General features: G+C 47.5%; 1 non-coding gene across 1 annotated transcript; it reads left to right on the top strand.

The window, feature by feature from the left end:
* Nucleotides 1–3326: 3326 nt before the first annotated feature.
* Nucleotides 3327–3398, top strand: Trnar-ucu (transfer RNA arginine (anticodon UCU)). Its single transcript has one exon. It is a non-coding gene; the product is annotated as a tRNA-Arg (tRNA).
* The last annotated feature ends 18726 nt before the right edge of the window (nt 3399–22124 follow it).

Genomic DNA, 22124 nt, shown 5'->3' with positions numbered 1-22124 from the left:
CAGAAAGCCGAATTGGTAAGGCATTCGAGATCTAATCGAAAGGCGTGGGTTCGGTCCCCACTCTGGGCGCGTGTTTTTCTTTCTTTCTTTCTCATGTAAATAATACCAAAAAAAATGTAACGTCACTAACGATACAAAATAGTCTAATCATTCCCCTATGCTTTCTTTGGCGTTGTAGACTGCCGGCATTTATTTCTGTATTTCCTAACGAGCCCCTCATTTCTGAACCCTATTATCGTGCGAAAGCTTAACGAGGGCCTCGGTTCTGGCAGCCTTGATGCCAAGGTTGCATAGGAGGGTTTCCCGCCAGTTAGCCGCTTATGACAGGCTGTAGACGTTCGCGTCACGCCCCGGGGGTTGAAAAAGAAGGTCCCCTTCTCCCCGTGTAGTCTAAGTGGCGCTGGCTACCACCCTCAAGCGTCAGATACAGTTGGAGTGAATATAAATACCCCAGAAAGTGACGGAGAACACAGTCGCCCAGAAAGCCGAATTGGTAAGGCATTCGAGATGTAATCGAAAGGCGTGGGTTCGGTCCCCACTCTGGGCGCGTGTTTTTCTTTCTTTCTCATGTAAATAATACCAAAAAAATGTAACGTCATTAACGATACAAAATAGTCTAATCATTCCCCTATGCCTTCTTTGGCGTTGTAGACTGCCGGCATTTATTTCTGTATTTCCTAACGAGCCCCTCATTTCTGAACCCTATTATCGTGCGAAAGCTTAGCGAGGGCCTCGGTTCTGGCAGCCTTGATGCCAAGGTAGCATAAGAGGGTTTCCCGCCAGTTAGCCGCTTATGACAGGCTGTAGACGTTCGCGTCACGCCCCGGGGGTTGAAAAAGAAGGTCCCCTTCTGCCCGTGTAGTTTAAGTGGCGCAGGCTACCACCCTCAAGCGTCAGATACAGTTGTAAATATAAATACCCCAGAAAGTCACGGAGAACACAGTTGCCCAGATAGCCGAATGGGTAAGGCATTCGAGATCTAATCGAAAGGCGTGGGTTCGGTCCCCACTCTGGGCGCGTGTTTTTCTTTCTTTCTGATGTAAATAATACAAAAAAATTTAACGTCACTAACGATAAAAAATAGTCTAATCATTCCCCTATGCCTTCTTTGGCGTTGTAGACTGCCGGCATTTATTTCTGTATTTCCTAACGAGCCCCTCATTTCTGAACCCTATTATCGTGCGAAAGCTTAGCGAGGGCCTCGGTTCTGGCAGCCTTGATGCCAAGGTAGCATGAGAGGGTTTCCCGCAAGTTACCGTCTTATGATAGGCTGTAGACGTTCGCGTCACGTCCCGGGGGTTGAAAAATAAGGTCCCCTTCTCCCCGTGTTGTTTAAGGGGCGCTGGCTACCACCCTCAAGCGTCAGATACAGTTGTAGTAAATATAAATACCCCAGAAAGTGACGGAGAACACAGTCGCCCAGATAGCCGAATTGGTAAGGCATTCGAGATCTAATCGAAAGGCGTGGGTTCGGTCCCCACTCTGGGCGCGTGTTTTTCTTTCTTTCTTTCTCATGTAAATAATAACAAAAAAAATGTAACGTCACTAACGATAAAAAATTGTCTAATCATTCCCCTATGCCTTCTTTGGCGTTGTAGGCTGCCGGCATTTATTTCTGTATTTCCTAACGAGCCCCTCATTTCTGAACCCTATATTCGTGCGAAAGCTTAGCGAGGGCCTCGGTTCTGGCAGCCTTGATGCCAAGGTAGCATAAGAGGGTTTTCCACCAAATAGCCGCTTATGACAGGCTGTAGACGTTCGCGTCACGCCCCGGGGGTTGAAAAAGAAGGTCCCCTTCTGACCGTGTAGTCTAAGTGGCGCAGGCTACCACCCTCAAGCGTCAGATACAGTTCTAAATATAAATACCCGAGAAAGTGACGGAGAACACAGTCGCCCAGATAGCCGAATTGGTAAGGCATTCGAGATCTAATCGAAAGGCGTGGGTTCGGTCCCCACTCTGGGCGCGTGTTTTTCTTTCTTTCTTTATCATGTAAATAATATTAAAAAAATTGTAACGTCACTAACGATAAAAAATAGTCTAATCATTCCCCTATGCCTTCTTTGGCATTGTAGACTGCCGGCATTTATTTCTGTATTTCCTAACGAGCCCCTCATTTCTGAACCCTATTATCGTGCGAAAGCTTAGCGGGGGCCTCGGTTCTGGCAGCCTTGATGCCAAGGTAGCATAAGAGGGTTTCCCGCCAGTTAGCCGCTTATGACAGGCTGTAGACGTTCGCGTCACGCCCCGGGGGTTGAAAAAAAAGGTCCCATTCTCCCCGTGTAGTCTAAGTGGCGCTGGCTACCACCCTCAAGCGTCAGATACAGTTGTAGTCAATATACATACCCCAGAATGTGACGGAGAACACAGTCGCCCAGATAGCCGAATTGGTAAGGCATTCGAGATCTAATAGAAAGGCGTGGGTTCGGTCCCCACTCTGGGCGCGTGTTTTTCTTTCTTTCTTCCTCATGTAAAAATAACAAAAAAAAAATGTAACGTCACTAACGATAAAAAATAGTCTAATCATTCCCCTATGCCTTCTTTGGCGTTGTAGACTGCCGGCATTTATTTCTGTATTTCCTAACGAGCCCCTCATTTCTGAACCCTATTATCGTGCGAAAGCTCAGCGAGGGCCTCGGTTCTGGCAGCCTTGATGCCAAGGTAGCATAAGAGGGTTTCCCGCCAGTTAGCCGCTTATGACAGGCTGTAGACGTTCGCGTCACGCCCCGGGGGTTGAAAAAGAAGGTCCCCTTCTCCCCGTGTAGTCTAAGTGGCGCTGGCTACCACCCTCAAGCGTCAGATACAGTTGTAATAAATATAAATACCCCAGAAAGTGACGGAGAACACAGTCTCCCAGATGGCCGAATTCGTAAGGCATTCGAGATTTAATCGAAGGGCGTGGGTTCGGTCCCCACTCTGGGCTCGTGTTTTTCTTTCTTTCTTTCTCATGTAAATAATAACAAAAAAATGTAACGTCACTAACGATAAAAAATAGTATAATCATTCTCCTATGCCTTCTTTGGCGTTGTAGACTGCCGGAATTTATTTCTGTATTTCCTAACGAGCCCCTCATTTCTGAACCCTATTATCGTGCGAAAACTTACCGAGGGCCTCGGTTCTGGCAGCCTTGATGCCAAGGTAGCATAAGAGGGTTTTCCGCCAGTTAGCCGCTTATGACAGGCTGTAGACGTTCGCGTCACGCCCCGGGGGTTGAAAAAGAAGGTCCCCTTATCTCCGTGTAGTCTAAGTGGCGCTGGCTACCACCCTCAAATGTCAGATACAGTTGTAGTTAATATAAATACCCCAGAAAGTGACGGAGAACACAGTCGCCCAGATAGCCGAATTGGTAAGGCATTCGAGATCTAATCGAAAGGCGTGGGTTCGGTCCCCACTCTGGGCACGTGTTTTTCTTTCTTTCTTTCTCATGTAAATAATACCAAAAAAAACGTAACGTCACTAACGATACAAAATAGTCTAATCATTCCCCTATGCTTTCTTTGGCGTTGTGGACTGCCGGCATTTATTTCTGTATTTCCTAACGAGCCCCTCATTTCTGCACCCTATTATCGTGCGAAAGCTTAACGAGGGCCTCGGTTCTGGCAGCCTTGATGCCAAGGTTGCATAGGAGGGTTTCCCGCCAGTTAGCCGCTTATGACAGGCTGTAGACGTTCGCGTCACGCCCCGGGGGTTGAAAAAGAAGGTCCCCTTCTCCCCGTGTAGTCTAAGTGGCGCTGGCTACCACCCTCAAGCGTCAGATACAGTTGGAGTGAATATAAATACCCCAGAAAGTGACGGAGAACACAGTCGCCCAGAAAGCCGAATTGGTAAGGCATTCGAGATGTTATCGAAAGGCGTGGGTTCGGTCCCCACTCTGGGCGCGTGTTTTTCTTTCTTTCTCATGTAAATAATACCAAAAAAGATGTAACGTCACTAACAATTAAAATATTCTAATCATTCCCCTATGCCTTCTTTGGCGTTGTAGACTGCCGGCATTTATTTCTGTATTTCCGAACGAGCCCCTCATTTCTGAACCCTATTATCGTGCGAAAGCTTAGCGAGGGCCTCGGTTCTGGCAGCCTTGATGCCAAGGTAGCATAAGAGGGTTTTCCACCAAATAGCCGCTTATGACAGGCTGTAGACGTTCGCGTCACGCCCCGGGGGTTGAAAAAGAAGGTCCCCTTCTGCCCGTGTAGTCTAAGTGGCGCAGGCTACCACCCTCAAGCGTCAGATACAGTTGTAAATATAAATACCCGAGAAAGTGACGGAGAACACAGTCGCCCAGATAGCCGAATTGGTAAGGCATTCGAGATCTAATCGAATGGCGTGGGTTCGGTCCCCACTCTGGGCGCGTGTTTTTCTTTCTTTCTCATGTAAATAATACCAAAAAAATGTAACGTCACTAACAATTAAAAATATTCTAATCATTCCCCTATGCCTTCTTTGGCGTTGTAGACTGCCGGCATTTATTTCTGTATTTCCTAACGAGCCCCTCATTTCTGAACCCTATTATCGTGCGAAAGCTTAGCGAGGGCCTCGGTTCTGGCAGCCTTGATGCCAAGGTAGCATAAGAGGGTTTCCCGCGAGTTAGCCGCTTATGACAGGCTGTAGACGTTCGCGTCCCGCCCCGGGGGTTGAAAAAGAAGGTCCCCTTCTCCCCGTGTAGTCTAAGTGGCGCTGGCTACCACCCTCAAGCGTCAGATACAGTTGTAGTAAATATAAATACCCCAGAAAGTCACGGAGAACACAGTCGCCCAGATAGCCGAATGGGTAAGGCATTCGAGATCTAATCGAAAGGCGTGGGTTCGGTCCCCACTCTGGGCGCGTTTTTCTTTCTTTCTGATGTAAATAATACAAAAAAAATGTAACGTCACTAACGATAAAAAATAGTCTAATCATTCCCCTATGCCTTCTTTGGCGTTGTAGACTGCCGGCATTTATTTCTGTATTTCCTAACGAGCCCCTCATTTCTGAACCCTATTATCGTGCGAAAGCTTAGCGAGGGCCTCGGTTCTGGCAGCCTTGATGCCAAGGTAGCATGAGAGGGTTTCCCGCAAGTTAGCGGCTTATGATAGGCTGTAGACGTTCGCGTCACGTCCCGGGGGTTGAAAAATAAGGTCCCCTTCTCCCCGTGTAGTTTAAGTGGCGCTGGCTACCACCCTCAAGCGTCAGATACACTTGTAGTAAATATAAATACCCCAGAAAGTGACGGAGAACACAGTCGCCCAGATAGCCGAATTGGTAAGGCATTCGAGATCTAATCGAAAGGCGTGGGTTCGGTCCCCACTCTGGGCGCGTGTTTTTCTTTCTTTCTTTCTCATGTAAATAATAACAAAAAAAAATGTAACGTCACTAACGATAAAAAATTGTCTAATCATTCCCCTATGCCTTCTTTGGCGTTGTAGACTGCCGGCATTTATTTCTGTATTTCCTAACGAGCCCCTCATTTCTGAACCCTATTATCGTGCGAAAGCTTAGCGAGGGCCTCGGTTCTGGCAGCCTTGATGCCAAGGTAGCATAAGAGGGTTTCCTGCCAGTTAGCCGCTTATGACAGGCTGTAGACGTTAACGTCACGCCCCGGGGGTTGAAAAAGAAGGTCCCCTTCTCCACGTGTAGTCTAAGTGGCGCTGGCTACCACCCTCAAGCGTCAGATACAGTTGTAGTAAATATAAATACCCCAGAAAGTGACGGAGATAACAGTCGCCCAGAAAGCCGAATTGGTAAGGCATTCGAGATCTAATCGAAAGGCGTGGGTTTGGTCCCCACTCTGGGCGCGTTTTTCTTTCTTTCTCATGTAAATAATACCAAAAAAATGTAACGTCACTAACAATTAAAAATATTCTAATCATTCCCCTATGCCTTCTTTGGCGTTGTAGACTGCCGGCATTTATTTCTGTATTTCCTAACGAGCCCCTCATTTCTGAACCCTATTATCGTGCGAAAGCTTAGCGAGGGCCTCGGTTCTGGCAGCCTTGATGCCAAGGTAGCATAAGAGGGTTTCCCGCCAGTTAGCCGCTTATGACAGGCTGTAGACGTTCCCGTCCCGCCCCGGGGGTTGAAAAAGAAGGTCCCCTTCTCCCCGTGTAGTCTAAGTGGCGCTGGCTACCACCCTCAAGCGTCAGATACAGTTGTAGTAAATATAAATACCCCAGAACGTCACGGAGAACACAGTCGCCCAGATAGCCGAATGGGTAAGGCATTCGAGATCTAATCGAAAGGCGTGGGTTCGGTCCCCACTCTGGGCGCGTGTTTTTCTTTCTTTCTGATGTAAATAATACAAAAAAAAATGTAACGTCACTAACGATAAAAAATAGTCTAATCATTCCCCTATGCCTTCTTTGGCGTTGTAGACTGCCGGCATTTATTTCTGTATTTCCGAACGAGCCCCTCATTTCTGAACCCTATTATCGTGCGAAAACTTACCGAGGGCCTCGGTTCTGGCAGCCTTGATGCCAAGGTCGCATAAGAGGGTTTTCCGCCAGTTAGCCGCTTATGACAGGCTGTAGACGTTCGCGTCACGCCCCGGGGGTTGAAAAAAAAGGTCCCCTTCTCTCCGTGTAGTCTAAGTGGCGCTGGCTACCACCCTCAAGCGTCAGATACAGTTGGAGTGAATATAAATACCCCAGAAAGTGACGGAGAACACAGTCGCCCAGAAAGCCGAATTGGTAAGGCATTCGAGATCTAATCGAAAGGCGTGGGTTCGGTCCCCACTCTGGGCGCGTGTTTTTCTTTCTTTCTTTCTCATGTAAATATTAACAAAAAAAAATGTAACGTCACTAACGATAAAAAATTGTCTAATCATTCCCCTATGCCTTCTTTGGCGTTGTTGGCTGCCGGCATTTATTTCTGTATTTCCTAACGAGCCCCTCATTTCTGAACCCTATTTTCGTGCGAAAGCTTAAAGAGGGCCTCGGTTCTGGCAGCCTTGATGCCAAGGTAGCATAAGATGGTTTCCTGCCAGTTAGCCGCTTATGACAGGCTGTAGACGTTCGCGTCACGTCCCGGGGGTTGAAAAATAAGGTCCCCTTCTCCCCGTGTAGTTTAAGTGGCGCTGGCTACCACCCTCAAGCGTCAGATACAGTTGTAAATATAATTACCCGAGAAAGTGACGGAGAACACAGTCGCCCAGATAGCCGAATTGGTAAGGCATTCGAGATCTAATCGAAAGGCGTGGTTTCGGTCCCCACTCTGGGCGCGTGTTTTTCTTTCTTTATCATGTAAATAATACCAAAAAAATGTAACGTCACTAACAATTAAAAATATTCTAATCATTCCCCTATGCCTTCTTTGGCGTTGTAGACTGCCGGCATTTATTTCTGTATTTCCTAACGAGCCCCTCATTTCTGAACCCTATTATCGTGCGAAAGCTTAGCGAGGGCCTCGGTTCTGGCAGCCTTGATGCCAAGGTAGCATAAGAGGGTTTCCCGCCAGTTAGCCGCTTATGACAGGCTGTATACGTTCGCGTCCCGCCCCGGGGGTTGAAAAAGAAGGTCCCCTTCTCCCCGTGTAGTCTAAGTGGCGCTGGCTACCACCCTCAAGCGTCAGATACAGTTGTAGTAAATATAAATACCCCAGAAAGTCACGGAGAACACAGTCGCCCAGATAGCCGAATGGGTAAGGCATTCGAGATCTAATCGAAAGGCGTGGGTTCGGTCCCCACTCTGGGCGCGTGTTTTTCTTTCTTTCTGATGTAAATAATACAAAAAAAAATGTAACGTCACTAACGATAAAAAATAGTCTAATCATTCCCCTATGCCTTCTTTGGCGTTGTAGACTGCCGGCATTTATTTCTGTATTTCCGAACGAGCCCCTCATTTCTGAACCCTATTATCGTGCGAAAACTTACCGAGGGCCTCGGTTCTGGCAGCCTTGATGCCAAGGTCGCATAAGAGGGTTTTCCGCCAGTTAGCCGCTTATGACAGGCTGTAGACGTTCGCGTCACGCCCCGGGGGTTGAAAAAAAAGGTCCCCTTCTCTCCGTGTAGTCTAAGTGGCGCTGGCTACCACCCTCAAGCGTCAGATACAGTTGTAGTAAATATAAATACCCCAGAAAGTCACGGAGAACACAGTCGCCCAGATAGCCGAATGGGTAAGGCATTCGAGATCTAATCGAAAGGCGTGGGTTCGGTCCCCACTCTGGGCGCGTGTTTTTCTTTCTTTCTTTCTCATGTAAATAATAACAAAAAAAATGTTACGTCACTAACGATAAAAAATTGTCTAATCATTCCCCTATGCCTTCTTTGGCGTTGTAGGCTGCCGGCATTTATTTCTGTATTTCCTAACGAGCCCCTCATTTCTGAACCCTATTATCGTGCGAAAGCTTAGCGAGGGCCTCGGTTCTGGCAGCCTTGATGCCAAGGTAGCATGAGAGGGTTTCCCGCAAGTTAGCGGCTTATGATAGGCTGTAGACGTTCGCGTCACGTCCCGGGGGTTGAAAAATAAGGTCCCCTTCTCCCCGTGTAGTTTAAGTGGCGCTGGCTACCACCCTCAAGCGTCAGATACAGTTGTAGTAAATATAAATACCCCAGAAAGTGACGGAGAACACAGTCGCCCAGATAGCCGAATTGGTAAGGCATTCGAGATCTAATCGAAAGGCGTGGGTTCGGTCCCCACTCTGGGCGCGTGTTTTTCTTTCTTTCTTTCTCATGTAAATAATAACAAAAAAAATGTAACGTCACTAACGATAAAAAATTGTCTAATCATTCCCCTATGCCTTCTTTGGCGTTGTAGGCTGCCGGCATTTATTTCTGTATTTCCTAACGAGCCCCTCATTTCTGAACCCTATATTCGTGCGAAAGCTTAAAGAGGGCCTCGGTTCTGGCAGCCTTGATGCCAAGGTAGCATAAGAGGGTTTCCTGCCAGTTAGCCGCTTATGACAGGCTGTAGACGTTAACGTCACGCCCCGGGGGTTGAAAAAGAAGGTCCCCTTCTCCACGTGTAGTCTAAGTGGCGCTGGCTACCACTCTCAAGCGTCAGATACAGTTGTAGTATATATAAATACCCCAGAAAGTGACGGAGATAACAGTCGCCCAGAAAGCCGAATTGGTAAGGCATTCGAGATCTAATCGAAAGGCGTGGGTTCGGTCCCCACTCTGGGCGCGTGTTTTTCTTTCTTTCTCATGTAAATAATACCAAAAAAATGTAACGTCACTAACAATTAAAAATATTCTAATCATTCCCCTATGCCTTCTTTGGCGTTGTAGACTGCCGGCATTTATTTCTGTATTTCCTAACGAGCCCCTCATTTCTGAACCCTATTATCGTGCGAAAGCTTAGCGAGGGCCTCGGTTCTGGCAGCCTTGATGCCAAGGTAGCATAAGAGGGTTTCCCGCCAGTTAGCCGCTTATGACAGGCTGTAGACGTTCCCGTCCCGCCCCGGGGGTTGAAAAAGAAGGTACCCTTCTCCCCGTGTAGTCTAAGTGGCGCTGGCTACCACCCTCAAGCGTCAGATACAGTTGTAGTAAATATAAATACCCCAGAACGTCACGGAGAACACAGTCGCCCAGATAGCCGAATGGGTAAGGCATTCGAGATCTAATCGGAAGGCGTGGGTTCGGTCCCCACTCTGGGCGCGTGTTTTTCTTTCTTTCTGATGTAAATAATGCAAAAAAAAAATGTAACATCACTAACGATAAAAAATAGTCTAATCATTCCCCTATGCCTTCTTTGGCGTTGTAGACTGCCGGCATTTATTTCTGTATTTCCTAACGAGCCCCTCATTTCTGAACCCTATTATCGTGCGAAAGCTTAGCGAGGGCCTCGGTTCTGGCAGCCTTGATGCCAAGGTAGCATAAGAGGGTTTCCCACCAGTTAGCCGCTTATGACAGGCTGTAGACGTTCCCGTCCCGCCCCGGGGGTTGAAAAAGAAGGTCCCCTTCTCCCCGTGTAGTCTAAGTGGCGCTGGCTACCACCCTCAAGCGTCAGATACAGTTGTAGTAAATATAAATACCCCAGAACGTCACGGAGAACACAGTCGCCCAGATAGCCGAATGGGTAAGGCATTCGAGATCTAATCGAAAGGCGTGGGTTCGGTCCCCACTCTGGGCACGTGTTTTTCTTTCTTTCTTTCTAATGTAAATAATACCAAAAAAATGTAACGTCACTAACGATACAAAATAGTCTAATCATTCCCCTATGCTTTCTTTGGCGTTGTGGACTGCCGGCATTTATTTCTGTATTTCCTAACGAGCCCCTCATTTCTGAACCCTATTATCGTGCGAAAGCTTAACGAGGGCCTCGGTTCTGGCAGCCTTGATGCCAAGGTTGCATAGGAGGGTTTCCCGCCAGTTAGCCGCTTATGACAGGCTGTAGACGTTCGCGTCACGCCCCGGGGGTTGAAAAAGAAGGTCCCCTTCTCCCCGTGTAGTCTAAGTGGCGCTGGCTACCACCCTGAAGCGTCAGATACAGTTGGAGTGAATATAAATACCCCAGAAAGTGACGGAGAACACAGTCGCCCAGAAAACCGAATTGGTAAGGCATTCGAGATCTAATCGAAAGGCGTGGGTTCGGTCCCCACTCTGGGCGCGTGTTTTTCTTTCTTTCTCATGTAAATAATACCAAAAAAAATGTAACGTCACTAACAATTAAAAATATTCTAATCATTCCCCTATGCCTTCTTTGGCGTTGTAGGCTGCCGGCATTTATTTCTGTATTTCCGAACGAGCCCCTCATTTCTGAACCCTATTATCGTGCGAAAGCTTAGCGAGGGCCTCGGTTCTGGCAGCCTTGATGCCAAGGTAGCATAAGAGGGTTTTCCACCAAATAGCCGCTTATGACAGGCTGTAGACGTTCGCGTCACGCCCCGGGGGTTGAAAAATAAGGTCCCCTTCTCCCCGTGTAGTTTAAGTGGCGCTGGCTTCCACCCTCAAGCGTCAGATACAGTTGTAGTAAATATAAATACCCCAGAAAGTGACGGAGAACACAGTCGCCCAGATAGCCGAATTGTTAAGGCATTCGAGATCTAATCGAAAGGCGTGGGTTCGGTCCCCACTCTGGGCGCGTGTTTTTCTTTCTTTCTTTTTCATGTAAATAATAAAAAAAAAATGTAACGTCACTAACGATACAAAATTGTCTAATCATTCCCCTATGCCTTCTTTCGCGTTGTAGGCTGCCGGCATTTATTTCTGTATTTCCTAACGAGCCCCTCATTTCTGAACTCTATTATCGTGCGAAAGCTTAGCGAGGGCCTCGGTTCTGGCAGCCTTGATGCCAAGGTAGCATGAGAGGGTTTCCCGCAAGTTAGCGGCTTATGATAGGCTGTAGACGTTCGCGTCACGTCCCGGGGGTTGAAAAATAGGGTCCCCTTCTCCCCGTGTAGTTTAAGTGGCGCTGGCTACCACCCTCAAGCGTCAGATACAGTTGTAGTAAATATAAATACCCCAGAAAGTGACGGAGAACACAGTCGCCCAGATAGCCGAATTGGTAAGGCATTCGAGATCTAATCGAAAGGCGCGGGTTCGGTCCCCACTCTGGGCGCGTGTTTTTCTTTCTTTCTTTCTCATGTAAATAATAACAAAAAACAATGTAACGTCACTAACGATAAAAAATTGTCTAATCATTCCCCTATGCCTTCTTTGGCGTTGTAGGCTGCCGGCATTTATTTCTGTATTTCCTAACGAGCCCCTCATTTCTGAACCCTGTTTTCGTGCGAAAGCTTAGCGAGGGCCTCGGTTCTGGCAGCCTTGATGCCAAGGTAGCATAAGAGGGTTTCCTGCCAGTTAGCCACCTATGACAGGCTGTAGACGTTAACGTCACGCCCCGGGGGTTGAAAAAGAAGGTCCCCTTCTCCACGTGTAGTCTAAGTGGCGCTGGCTACCACCCTCAAGCGTCAGATACAGTTGTAGTATATATAAATACCCCAGAAAGTGACGGAGATCACAGTCGCCCAGAAAGCCGAATTGGTAAGGCATTCGAGATCTAATCGAAAGGCGTGGGTTCGGTCCCCACTCTGGGCGTGTGTTTTTCTTTCTTTCTCATGTAAATAATACCAAAAAAAATGTAACGTCACTAACAATTAAAAATATTCTAATCATTCCCCTATGCCTTCTTTGGCGTTGTAGACTGCCGGCATTTATTTCTGTATTTCCGAACGAGCCCCTCATTTCTGAACCCTATTATCGTGCGAAAGCTTAGCGAGGGCCTCGGTCCTGGCAGCCTTGATGCCAAGGTAGCATAAGAGGGTTTTCCACCAAATAGCCACTTATGACAGGCTGTAGACGTTCGCGTCACGCCCCGGGGGTTGAAAAAGAAGGTCCCCTTCTGCCCGTGTAGTCTAAGTGGCGCAGGCTACCACCCTCAAGCGTCAGATACAGTTGTAGTAAATATAAATACCCCAGAAAGTGACGGAGAACACAGTCGCCCAGATAGCCGAATTGGTAAGGCATTCGAGATCTAATCGAAAGGCGTGGGTTCGGTCCCCACTCTGGGCGTGTGTTTTTCTTTCTTTCTCATGTAAATAATACCAAAAAAAATGTAACGTCACTAACGATAAAAAATTGTCTAATCATTCCCCTATGCCTTCTTTGGCGTTGTAGGCTGCCGGCATTTATTTCTGTATTTCCTAACGAGCCCCTCATTTCTGAACCCTATATTCGTGCGAAAGCTTAAAGAGGGCCTCGGTTCTGGCAGCCTTGATGCCAAGGTAGCATAAGAGGGTTTCCTGCCAGTTAGCCGCTTATGACAGGCTGTAGACGTTAACGTCACGCCCCGGGGGTTGAAAAAGAAGGTCCCCTTCTCCACGTGTAGTCTAAGTGGCGCTGGCTACCACCCTCAAGCGTCAGATACAGTTGTAGTAAATATAAATACCCCAGAAAGTGACGGAGATAACAGTCGCCCAGAAAGCCGAATTGGTAAGGCATTCGAGATCTAATCGAAAGGCGTGGGTTCGGTCCCCACTCTGGGCGCGTGTTTTTCTTTCTTTCTTTATCATGTAAATAATATTAAAAAAATTGTAACGTCACTAACGATAAAAAATAGTCTAATCATTCCCCTATGCCTTCTTTGGCATTGTAGACTGCCGGCATTTATTTCTGTATTTCCTAACGAGCCCCTCATTTCTGAACCCTATTATCGTGCGAAAGCTTAGCGAGGGCCTCGGTTCTGGCAGCCTTGATGCCAAGGTAGCATAAGAGGGTTTCCCGCCAGTTAGCCGCTTATGACAGGCTGTAGACGTTCGCGTCACGCCCCGGGGGTTGAAAAAAGGTCCCGTTCTCCCCGTGTAGTCTAAGTGGCGCTGGCTACCACCCTCAAGCGTCAGATACAGTTGTAGTATATATAAATACCCCAGAAAGTGACGGAGAACACAGTCTCCCAGATAGCCGAATTCGTAAGGCATTCGAGATTTAATCGAAGGGCGTGGGTTCGGTCCCCACTCTGGGCTCGTGTTTTTCTTTCTTTCTTTCTCATGTAAATAATAACAAAAAAATGTAACGTCACTAACGATAAAAAATAGTATAATCATTCCCCTATGCCTTCTTTGGCGTTGTAGACTGCCGGCATTTATTTCTGTATTTCCTAACGAGCCCCTCATTTCTGAACCCTATTATCGTGCGAAAACTTACCGAGGGCCTCGGTTCTGGCAGCCTTGATGCCAAGGTAGCATAAGAGGGTTTTCCGCCAGTTAGCCGCTTATGACAGGTTGTAGACGTTCGCGTCACGCCCCGGGGGTTGAAAAAGAAGGTCCCCTTATCCCCGTGTAGTCTAAGTGGCGCTGGCTACCACCCTCAAGCGTCAGATACAGTTGGAGTGAATATAAATACCCCAGAAAGTGACGGAGAACACAGTCGCCCAGAAAGCCGAATTGGTAAGGCATTCGAGATCTTATCGAAAGGCGTGGGTTCGGTCCCCACTCTGGGCGCGTGTTTTTCTTTCTTTCTCATGTAAATATTACCAAAAAAGATGTAACGTCACTAACAATTAAAATATTCTAATCATTCCCCTATGCCTTCTTTGGCGTTGTAGACTGCCGGCATTTATTTCTGTATTTCCGAACGAGCCCCTCATTTCTGAACCCTATTATCGTGCGAAAGCTTAGCGAGGGCCTCGGTTCTGGCAGCCTTGATGCCAAGGTAGCATAAGAGGGTTTTCCACCAAAGAGCCGCTTATGACAGGCTGTAGACGTTCGCGTCACGCCCCGGGGGTTGAAAAAGAAGGTCCCCTTCTGCCCGTGTAGTCTAAGTGGCGCAGGCTACCACCCTCAAGCGTCAGATACAGTTGTAAATATAAATACCCGAGAAAGTGACGGAGAACACAGTCGCCCAGATAGCCGAATTGGTAAGGCATTCGAGATCTAATCGAAAGGCGTGGGTTCGGTCCCCACTCTGGGCGCGTGTTTTTCTTTCTTTCTCATGTAAATAATACCAAAAAAAAATGTAACGTCACTAACAATTAAAAATATTCTAATCATTCCCCTATGCCTTCTTTGGCGTTGTAGACTGCCGGCATTTATTTCTGTATTTCCTAACGAGCCCCTCATTTCTGAACCCTATTATCGTGCGAAAGCTTAGCGAGGGCCTCGGTTCTGGCAGCCTTGATGCCAAGGTAGCATAAGAGGGTTTCCCGCCAGTTAGCCGCTTATGACAGGCTGTAGACGTTCGCGTCCCGCCCCGGGGGTTGAAAAAGAAGGTCCCCTTCTCCCCTTGTAGTCTAAGTGGCGCTGGCTACCACCCTCAAGCGTCAGATACAGTTGTAGTAAATATAAATACCCCCGAAAGTCACGGAGAACACAGTCGCCCAGATAGCCGAATGGGTAAGCCATTCGAGATCTAATCGAAAGGCGTGGGTTCGGTCCCCACTCTGGGCGCGTGTTTTTCTTTCTTTCTGATGTAAATAATACAAAAAAAATGTAACGTCACTAACGATAAAAAATTGTCTAATCATTCCCCCATGCCTTCTTTGGCGTTGTAGGCTGCCGGCATTTATTTCTGTATTTCCTAACGAGCCCCTCATTTCTGAACCCTATTATCGTGCGAAAGCTTAGCGAGGGCCTCGGTTCTGGCAGCCTTGATGCCAAGGTAGCATGAGAGGGTTTCCCGCAAGTTAGCGGCTTATGATAGGCTGTAGACGTTCGCGTCACGTCCCGGGGGTTGAAAAATAAGGTCCCCTTCTCCCCGTGTAGTTTAAGTGGCGCTGGCTACCACCCTCAAGCGTCAGATACAGTTGTAGTAAATATAAATACCCCAGAAAGTGACGGAGAACACAGTCGCCCAGATAGCCGAATAGGTAAGGCATTCGAGATCTCATCGAAAGGCGTGGGTTCGGTCCCCACTCTGGGCGCGTGTTTTTCTTTCTTTCTTTCTCATGTAAATAATAACAAAAAAAATGTAACGTCACTAACGATAAAAAATTGTCTAATCATTCCCCTATGCCTTCTTTGGCGTTGTAGGCTGCCGGCATTTATTTCTGTATTTCCTAACGAGCCCCTCATTTCTGAACCGTATATTCGTGCGAAAGCTTAAAGAGGGCCTCGGTTCTGGCAGCCTTGATGCCAAGGTAGCATAAGAGGGTTTCCTGCCAGTTAGCCGCTTATGACAGGCTGTAGACGTTAACGTCACGCCCCGGGGGTTGAAAAAGAAGGTCCCCTTCTCCACGTGTAGTCTAAGTGGCGCTGGCTACCACCCTCAAGCGTCAGATACAGTTGTAGTAAATATAAATACCCCAGAAAGTGACGGAGATAACAGTCGCCCAGAAAGCCGAATTGGTAAGGCATTCGAGATCTAATCGAAAGGCGTTGGTTCGGTCCCCACTCTGGGCGCGTGTTTTTCTATCTTTCTCATGTAAATAATACCAAAAAAATGTAACGTCACTAACAATTAAAAATATTCTAATCATTCCCCTATGCCTTCTTTGGCGTTGTAGACTGCCGGCATTTATTTCTGTATTTCCTAACGAGCCCCTCATTTCTGAACCCTATTATCGTGCGAAAGCTTAGCGAGGGCCTCGGTTCTGGCAGCCTTGATGCCAAGGTAGCATAAGAGGGTTTCCCGCCAGTTAGCCGCTTATGACAGGCTGTAGACGTTCCCGTCCCGCCCCGGGGGTTGAAAAAGAAGGTCCCCTTCTCCCCGTGTAGTCTAAGTGGCGCTGGCTACCACCCTCAAGCGTCAGATACAGTTGTAGTAAATATAAATACCCCACAACGTCACGGAGAACACAGTCGCCCAGATAGCCGAATGGGTAAGGCATTCGAGATCTAATCGAAAGGCGTGGGTTCGGTCCCCACTCTGGGCGCGTGTTTTTCTTTCTTTCTGATGTAAATAATACAAAAAAAAATGTAACGTCACTAACGATAAAAAATAGTCTAATCATTCCCCTATGCCTTCTTTGGCGTTGTAGACTGCCGGCATTTATTTCTGTATTTCCTAACGAGCCCCTCATTTCTGAACCCTATTATCGTGCGAAAACTTACCGAGGGCCTCGGTTCTGGCAGCCTTGATGCCAAGGTAGCATAAGAGGGTTTTCCGCCAGTTAGCCGCTTATGACAGGCTGTAGACGTTCGCGTCACGCCCCGGGGGTTGAAAAAGAAGGTCCCCTTCTCCCCGTGTTGTCTAAGTGGCGCTGGCTACCACCCTCAAGCGTCAGATACAGTTGGAGTGAATATAAATACCCCAGAAAGTGACGGAGAACACAGTCGCCCAGAAAGCCGAATTGGTAAGGCATTCGAGATCTAATCGAAAGGCGTGGGTTCGGTCCCCACTCTGGGCGCGTGTTTTTCTTTCTTTCTTTCTCATGTAAATAATAACAAAAAAATGTAACGTCACTAACGATAAAAAATTGTCTAATCATTCCCCTATGCCTTCTTTGGCGTTGTTGGCTGCCGGCATTTATTTCTGTATTTCCTAACGAGCCCCTCATTTCTGAACCCTATATTCGTGCGAAAGCCTAAAGAGGGCCTCGGTTCTGGCAGCCTTGATGCCAAGGTAGCATAAGAGGGTTTCCTGCCGGTTAGCCGCTTATGACAGGCTGTAGACGTTCGCGTCACGTCCCGGGGGTTGAAAAATAAGGTCCCCTTCTCCCCGTGTAGTTTAAGTGGCGCTGGCTACCACCCTCAAGCGTCAGATACAGTTGTAAATATAAATACCCGAGAAAGTGACGGAGAACACAGTCGCCCAGATAGCCGAATTGGTAAGGCATTCGAGATCTAATCGAAAGGCGTGGGTTCGGTCCCCACTCTGGGCGCGTGTTTTTCTTTCTTTGTCATGTAAATAATACCAAAAAAATGTAACGTCACTAACAATTAAAAATATTCTAATCATTCCCCTATGCCTTCTTTGGCGTTGTAGACTGCCAGCATTTATTTCTGTATTTCCGAACGAGCCCCTCATTTCTGAACCCTATTATCGTGCGAAAGCTTAGCGAGGGCCTCGGTTCTGGCAGCCTTGATGCCAAGGTAGCATAAGAGGGTTTTCCACCAAATAGCCACTTATGACAGGCTGTAGACGTTCGCGTCACGCCCCGGGGGTTGAAAAAGAAGGTCCCCTTCTGCCCGTGTAGTCTAAGTGGCGCAGGCTACCACCCTCAAGCGTCAGATACAGTTGTAAATATAAATACCCGAGAAAGTGACGGAGAACACAGTCGCCCAGATAGCCGAATTGGTAAGACATTCGAGATCTAATCGAAAGGCGTGGGTTCGGTCCCCACTCTGGGCACGTGTTTTTCTTTCTTTCTTTCTCATGTAAATAATACCAAAAAAATGTAACGTCACTAACGATAAAAAATTGTCTAATCATTCCCCTATGCCTTCTTTGGCGTTGTAGGCTGCCGGCATTTATTTCTGTATTTCCTAACGAGCCCCTCATTTCTGAACCCTATTATCGTGCGAAAGCTTAGCGAGGGCCTCGGTTCTGGCAGCCTTGATGCCAAGGTAGCATGAGAGGGTTTCCCGCAAGTTAGCGGCTTATGATAGGCTGTAGACGTTCGCGTCACGTCCCGGGGGTTGAAAAATAAGGTCCCCTTCTCCCCGTGTAGTTTAAGTGGCGCTGGCTACCACCCTCAAGCGTCAGATACAGTTGTAGGAAATATAAATACCCCAGAAAGTGACGGAGAACACAGTCGCCCAGATAGCCGAATTGGTAAGGCATTCGAGATCTAATCGAAAGGCGTGGGTTCGGTCCCCACTCTGGGCGCGTGTTTTTCTTTCTTTCTTTCTCATGTAAATAATAACAAAAAAAATGTAACGTCACTAACGATAAAAAATTGTCTAATCATTCCCCTATGCCTTCTTTGGCGTTGTAGGCTGCCGGCATTTATTTCTGTATTTCCTAACGAGCCCCTCATTTCTGAACCCTATATTCGTGCGAAAGCTTAAAGAGGGCCTCGGTTCTGGCAGCCTTGATGCCAAGGTAGCATAAGAGGGTTTCCTGCCAGTTAGCCGCTTATGACAGGCTGTAGACGTTAACGTCACGCCCCGGGGGTTGAAAAAGAAGGTCCCCTTCTCCACGTGTAGTCTAAGTGGCGCTGGCTACCACCCTCAAGCGTCAGATACAGTTGTAGTAAATATAAATACCCCAGAAAGTGACGGAGATAACAGTCGCCCAGAAAGCCGAATTGGTAAGGCATTCGAGATCTAATCGAAAGGCGTGGGTTCGGTCCCCACTCTGGGCGCGTGTTTTTCTTTCTTTCTCATGTAAATAATACCAAAAAAAAATGTAACGTCACTAACAATTAAAAATATTCTAATCATTCCCCTACGCCTTCTTTGGCGTTGTAGACTGCCGGCATTTATTTCTGTATTTCCGAACGATCCCCTCATTTCTGAATCCTTATATCGTGCGAAAGCTTAGCGAGGGCCTCGGTTCTGGCAGCCTTGATGCCAAGGTAGCATAAGAGGGTTTTCCACCAAATAGCCGCTTATGACAGGCTGTAGACGTTCGCGTCACGCCCCGGGGGTTGAAAAAGAAGGTCCCCTTCTGACCGTGTAGTCTAAGTGGCGCAGGCTACCACCCTCAAGCGTCAGATACAGTTCTAAATATAAATACCCGAGAAAGTGACGGAGAACACAGTCGCCCAGATAGCCGAATTGGTAAGGCATTCGAGATCTAATCGAAGGGCGTGGGTTCGGTCCCCACTCTGGGCTCGTGTTTTTCTTTCTTTCTTTCTTTCTCATGTAAATAATAACAAAAAAATGTAATGTCACTAACGATAAAAAATAGTATAATCATTCCCCTATGCCTTCTTTGGCGTTGTAGACTGCCGGCATTTATTTCTGTATTTCCTAACGAGCCCCTCATTTCTGAACCCTATTATCGTGCGAAAGCTCAGCGAGGGCCTCGGTTCTGGCAGCCTTGATGCCAAGGTAGCATAAGAGGGTTTCCCGCCAGTTAGCCGCTTATGACAGGCTGTAGACGTTCGCGTCACGCCCCGGGGGTTGAAAAAGAAGGTCCCCTTCTCCCCGTGTAGTCTAAGTGGCGCTGGCTACCACCCTCAAGCGTCAGATACAGTTGTAATAAATATAAATACCCCAGAAAGTGATGGAGAACACAGTCTCCCAGATAGCCGAATTCGTAAGGCATTCGAGATTTAATCGAAGTTCGTGGGTTCGGTCCCCACTCTGGGCTCGTGTTTTTCTTTCTTTCTTTCTCATGTAAATAATAACAAAAAAATGTAACGTCACTAACGATAAAAAATAGTATAATCATTCCCCTATGCCTTCTTTGGCGTTGTAGACTGCCGGCATTTATTTCTGTATTTCCTAACGAGCCCCTCATTTCTGAACCCTATTATCGTGCGAAAACTTACCGAGGGCCTCGGTTCTGGCAGCCTTGATGCGAAGGTAGCATAAGAGGGTTTTCCACCAAAGAGCCGCTTATGACAGGCTGTAGACGTTCGCGTCACACCCCGGGGGTTGAAAAAGAAGGTCCCCTTCTGCCCGTGTAGTCTAAGTGGCGCAGGCTACCACCCTCAAGCGTCAGATACAGTTGTAAATATAAATACCCGAGAAAGTGACGGAGAACACAGTCGCCCAGATAGGCGAATTGGTAAGGCATTCGAGATCTAATCGAAAGGCGTGGGTTCGGTCCCCACTCTGGGCGCGTGTTTTTCTTTCTTTCTCATGTAAATAATACCAAAAAAAATGTAACGTCACTAACAATTAAAAATATTCTAATCATTCCCCTATGCCTTCTTTGGCGTTGTAGACTGCCGGCATTTATTTCTGTATTTCCTAACGAGCCCCTCATTTCTGAACCCTATTATCGTGCGAAAGCTTAGCGAGGGCCTCGGTTCTGGCAGCCTTGATGCCAAGGTAGCATAAGAGGGTTTCCCGCCAGTTAGCCGCTTATGACAGGCTGTAGACGTTCGCGTCCCGCCCCGGGGGTTGAAAAAGAAGGTCCCTTTCTCCCCGTGTAGTCTAAGTGGCGCTGGCTACCACCCTCAAGCGTCAGATACAGTTGTAGTAAATATAAATACCCCAGAAAGTCACGGAGAACACAGTCGCCCAGATAGCCGAATGGGTAAGGCATTCGAGATCTAATCAAAAGGCGTGGGTTCGGTCCCGACTCTGGGCGCGTGTTTTTCTTTCTTTCTGATGTAAATAATACAAAAAAAATGTAACGTCACTAACGATAAAAAATAGTCTAATCATTCCCCTATGCCTTCTTTGGCGTTGTAGACTGCCGGCATTTATTTCTGTATTTCCTAACGAGCCCCTCATTTCTGAACCCTATTATCGTGCGAAAGCTTAGCGAGGGCCTCGGTTCTGGCAGCCTTGATGCCAAGGTAGCATGAGAGGGTTTCCCGCAAGTTAGCGGCTTATGATAGGCTGTAGACGTTCGCGTCACGTCCCGGGGGTTGAAAAATAAGGTCCCCTTCTCCCCGTGTAGTTTAAGTGGCGCTGGCTACCACCCTCAAGCGTCAGATACAGTTGTAGTAAATATAAATACCCCAGAAAGTGACGGAGAACACAGTCGCCCAGATAGCCGAATTGGTAAGGCATTCGAGATGTAATCGAAAGGCGTGGGTTCGGTCCCCACTCTGGGCGCGTGTTTTTCTTTCTTTCTTTCTCATGTAAATAATAACAAAAAAATGTAACGTCACTAACGATAAAAAATTGTCTAATCATTCCCCTATGCCTTCTTTGGCGTTGTAGGCTGCCGGCATTTATTTCTGTATTTCCTAACGAGCCCCTCATTTCTGAACCCTATATTCGTGCGAAAGCTTAAAGAGGGCCTCGGTTCTGGCAGCCTTGATGCCAAGGTAGCATAAGAGGGTTTCCTGCCAGTTAGCCGCTTATGACAGGCTGTAGACGTTAACGTCACGCCCCGGGGGTTGAAAAAGAAGGTCCCCTTCTCCACGTGTAGTCTAAGTGGCGCTGGCTACCACCCTCAAGCGTCAGATACAGTTGTAGTAAATATAAATACCCCAGAAAGTGACGGAGATAACAGTCGCCCAGAAAGCCGAATTGGTAAGGCATTCGAGATCTAATCGAAAGGCGTGGGTTCGGTCCCCACTCTGGGCGCGTGTTTTTCTTTCTTTCTCATGTAAATAATACCAAAAAAATGTAACGTCACTAACAATTAAAAATATTCTAATCATTCCCCTATGCCTTCTTTGGCGTTGTAGACTGCCGGCATTTATTTCTGTATTTCATAACGAGCCCCTCATTTCTGAACCCTATTATCGTGCGAAAGCTTAGCGAGAGCCTCGGTTCTGGCAGCCTTGATGCCAAGGTAGCATAAGAGGGTTTCCCGCCAGTTAGCCGCTTATGACCGGCTGTAGACGTTCCCGTCCCGCCCCGGGGGTTGAAAAAGAAGGTCCCCTTCTCCCCGTGTAGTCTAAGTGGCGCTGGCTACCACCCTCAAGCGTCAGATACAGTTGTAGTAAATATATAAATACCCCAGAACGTCACGGAGAACACAGTCGCCCAGATAGCCGAATGGGTAAGGCATTCGAGATCTAATCGAAAGGCGTGGGTTCGGTCCCCACTCTGGGCGCGTGTTTTTCTTTCTTTCTGATGTAAATAATACAAAAAAAAAATGTAACGTCACTAACGATAAAAAATAGTCTAATCATTCCCCTATGCCTTCTTTGGCGTTGTAGACTGCCGGCATTTATTTCTGTATTTCCTAACGAGCCCCTCATTTCTGAACCCTATTATCGTGCGAAAACTTACCGAGGGCCTCGGTTCTGGCAGCCTTGAT

This window comes from Haemaphysalis longicornis, unplaced genomic scaffold, assembly GCF_048455015.1.
Source record: "Haemaphysalis longicornis isolate Haplotype H1 unplaced genomic scaffold, Haemaphysalis longicornis Haplotype H1 scaffold_11, whole genome shotgun sequence".
NCBI lineage: Eukaryota > Metazoa > Arthropoda > Arachnida > Ixodida > Ixodidae > Haemaphysalis > Haemaphysalis longicornis.
This window is presented reverse-complemented; position numbering and strand designations above follow the sequence as displayed.